Consider the following 4,113-nt stretch of genomic DNA (forward strand, 5'->3'; position numbering starts at 1 on the left):
CCTCTATTTTCACTTGTCAAAAAAATATTAATTGTTCATACTATGTCATAATACTACCGTATGTATTGACTAGTGAATATTTTCTCGTATTGATTACTCATTACTATATTAAATTAATTACATGCTTTATTTACGGGATCCACTCTCCCTCTTGTAAGTATAGGCCGTAGTTCACGCGTTTTATTTGCAAGACATGAATTTAGAAACTAAAAATGGCGTATAGTTGGGTCATGTTAAGGTCTTGTTATCAATTTTCTAATATTCACTCATTACGTAGACTTTGATTTCGAAGTCAAGCTACGAGATTCCAATTGAAATGATTAGAGCTGTGAATTACTGAAACCTTAGTCCACAACTCTCTCTACTTGATTATAATTTAATTTACGTATGAATTATAACTCTTAAAAAATTCATTCTGTTTAAATTTTGAATTTGGATATTCGATTACTTTTAAAAATTCTATCACCGAAATTGAAAATTGGAAAATCTCAAAATTAAGAATCTTCGAAAATTCTTAAAAATTCGAAGTTCAAAATTTTAATTATTAAAAGTACGCACCAACTCGCATCACTTTATACTGAATACTTTTATATGCAAGTGTATATCATAAAAAAAAAATTGATTATTATCAATAATAGAAAATTTAAAATGAATACAAAATTTAAAATGAAAATACAATGAAATATGATCGAAAGCTAACTCAACCTATTCTATCCCCATTAAGCTAAACTCAAATTCATAATTATTAATAATAAATTTAATTCTACCTATTCTCTCCACACCATAAATGGTATCGAAAGTTAATTTGCAGTTGACGGACCCAGGTGGGGTCGGCCGACCCCATCGTCGGTCCGTGAGTGCCGCCGGGAAGCTCTGTAAAATGCCGGCGACCCATGGCAGCTCCGCCTCCCGACCCCACGGCAACTTCGTCTTCTTGGAAAATTAGAGAAAAATTGTGGGGAGAAGATAAAAATACAGAGAAACCATTGTTATGGATTAGAAAATTTAAATGAAGAGGAAATTTAGTAATGGAGAAGAATAAATTTAAGGAGATCGGAAGAGAACTCCGTTGCTCTACTTTAAAAGAGAAGAATGCTGTAGACTAGTTTTGGGAGATGATCGAGGCGTCGTTTTAGTAAATCTAGGGATATTTCTTTTATTGAAGATTTTTATTTTGATTCCTTCGTTTTTAAGTATATTTTTTTAGAGTGACGCTAAACAACCATAATGTGGACAACCACATAGGGACAAATTAGTAAATTTCTATGTCAATTAATAGATAAAATATTAGTTGTAGTTAGTGCGTAAGTTTTAATTACTTATATAGCCTTTTCTTTATTTTTTGTTTTAGAATTCCCTCCTTATTTAAACTTTGAACGAGCTAATTTGAATTTTGAACTCAAATTATACATTAATTACTAATTAATAGCCGAATATTGGAAATTGAATCAAAATAGGCAGCCACCTTATATTGACGGACTCCCTCTGTTGGTTTTTTTTTTTTTTTTTTCCTATTTTTCTCTTTTCCATTTTTCTCTTCTAATTGATTCATTCCAAAGTAGCGTAGTACTATATCCTAAATTCTAATCATTCAATCCAACTAATTTTAAGCATAATGTAGCACTTGTCGAATGATGTATAACCCAAATGGCATAAAGGAAAAGAAAAATGAGTCATACTACAATTTAATTGAGGTATTAAAGTTAGGATCTTGATTATTGTTAGGAATTTAAAAATGATTATATTAAATAATATGATTGATACTTGTATTCAATTGAATGATCTGATATTTCAATCTAAAAATGATTATGTTAAACAATATGATTGATACTTATATTCAATTGAATCATCCCAGATTTCAATTGTTCTTATATTAAATTGAATCATAATTGAACAATTTAATTGAATTTCAATTAGATCCAAATAAGTATTTATGCTTTCAATTAATCTTATATTCATTTAAACAATTTAAAGTATATGTTAAACTTAATAATTCTTATTGTCTTATCGATTTTAAGTTTTAGATTCAATTAAATGCTAAATTCAATTGGAAAATATAAATTAGTTTTTCATATTGAATCGATCGATTCAATTAAGTTTAGATTCATAACAGATTAAAATTTACTGTTAAGTTGTAGTTTAGCAATTTAACAATCCATTCAAACTTGGACTCGTTTTTAATTCAATTAATCTTAGATTCAATCGAATGATTGGAAATGCTTTGATATTTGATTCAATTCAACTAATCAGATTAATATTGGTTTCAATTGAATAGTTAAGTAAATTTTAAATTTAATTATATAAATAAGTTGAATACTAGATTCATTTTAATAATTAAGTTAATATTTGATATCTAATTAAATAATTTAGTTAAATTTATATTCATTTCATATTCAGTTTATCATAAATCCAACCGAAGGATTTTGATATTTAATTTGAATTTAACTATTCAATGAATATTTGTAACGCCCCAATTCAACAGAATAGAGATGTCACTAAAACCTACCTACATTCTTATATGACAAATATTAATTGAAAAGTTCACCTGATTTCAAAATAAAATTTCGAAATAGACAACACCTCCACTTCAAGTTTGAATTCAACTCCAACATAGCTTTTTCAAGTCCTTACCTCTATATAAACCTAATAAAAATGCCAACAACGAAGATATCTTGCCAACTAGACGACATATTCAAAAGATTTACAGTCAACCTTTCTATACATACCAAAATATTTGTTTATACAATCTAACAACTCACTAGCCAACTATGTCCCTAAGTTTCAAACCGGCTGTTTTCTTCCTTTTACAAAATAGTAGCTAAGATATTTAATTGGTAGCATCCAAACCCAAGTTTAAGGATGATTTAAGCAAAAATCCACATAACATCGTGGTCACCATTAAATCCACACCAACAGCTAGTCTTCACCCAGCTTGATCTCCAACACCTGAAACCATTTGAAAAATATTTGGGTTGAGTGCCAGAAAACACTCAGTGGGTATTACATTCGTTCAAACATACTTTCATGCTTAAAAATAAACAATGATAAACACACTTTATAACAAAGTTTACCCTTCTTCATTGGATAAGAGACTCAATGTGATCACATGAATACTTTACGGCTACTTATCTAGACATTTAGTCACAAAGTAAACCGTCTATGCTTGAAATTCGGAATTTCCTCTTGCCTGAAGTCTCAAATATCCAATCATTTTGTAAACAATGTTATAAACACAGTTAACATGTTCACATGGCAATTTATAACATGGTTTTGAGTTATAGAAAACCCACCTTGACGACCTCAGAGTACAATGCAATATGTGTGAAAAGTTCCTATCCTGACAGCTCGTCTCGACCTACAAAGTTTGTAATTCTAACTTAGAATTCTAATGTAGGTCCATAAATGACATAAGTTAGGAATTTCCTAGTAAATGAGATCATTTGTAACTGAAATGCAGCTCGTCTCAAACTGCGGAAGAGAGATTGACAAACTAAGTCAAGCTACTGACTTGATTTGAAAGTTTAGAGTGCTCTTAAAAAAAAATCAAAACAAAATGAAAGGAATTTACCTCTTTAGTAGAGAACACAGTGAACTCCTAAAAGGGAGTCAATTTCTAAAATTTATTTTAGACATGACATAATTGTCCCCTTCCTTTTTTGCAACTTTCGACACCAAAACGGCAAATTAAACGATATCAAAATAAAGACCCGAGACAAGATTCTCAAAGCCTATCAGAATAGGTTCAACGTGGTGTAAAAATACACCAAAATTCCATGATTGAACCATCAGGAAAGGGTCGAACAGGTTGCTGCGTCGCACAACGGCGAACCGAAACAGCAGCAGCAGCAACCTTCCCTCTTTCTTTCCCTGAATTTCAGGCCTCAAATCAGAACCATGGAACACTTACATGATCTATACAGAAAGAGGAAAGAATTGTGGCACAAAATTTATGGGATTTAAATAATTTGTTTGGTAAAGACGAGGAGTCCTTCGTGAAGAAATTTTTATACATACCTCTTAATCTTCCTATTCTTCCCCTTTCCCTTTTCTCCTTATTTTCTAATGTTTAGCTTCTATTCTCTTTACTAAATACTCAGGCTTCCACATGTGTAC

At 30.4% G+C, this 4,113-nt stretch overlaps 1 long non-coding RNA gene across 1 annotated transcript; it reads right to left on the bottom strand.

The window, feature by feature from the left end:
• Window positions 1-2,689: 2,689 nt before the first annotated feature.
• LOC125217399 (uncharacterized) lies at window positions 2,690-4,113 on the bottom strand. Its single transcript, XR_016135334.1, has 4 exons — window positions 4,015-4,113; window positions 3,569-3,867; window positions 3,291-3,355; window positions 2,690-2,946 (listed from the first exon to the last, which is right to left on the bottom strand). It is a non-coding gene; the product is annotated as an uncharacterized LOC125217399 (long non-coding RNA).

Source organism: Salvia hispanica, chromosome 2 (assembly GCF_029641045.1).
Source record: "Salvia hispanica isolate PSC_SH4W2 chromosome 2, Shi_PSC_v1, whole genome shotgun sequence".
NCBI lineage: Eukaryota > Viridiplantae > Streptophyta > Magnoliopsida > Lamiales > Lamiaceae > Salvia > Salvia hispanica.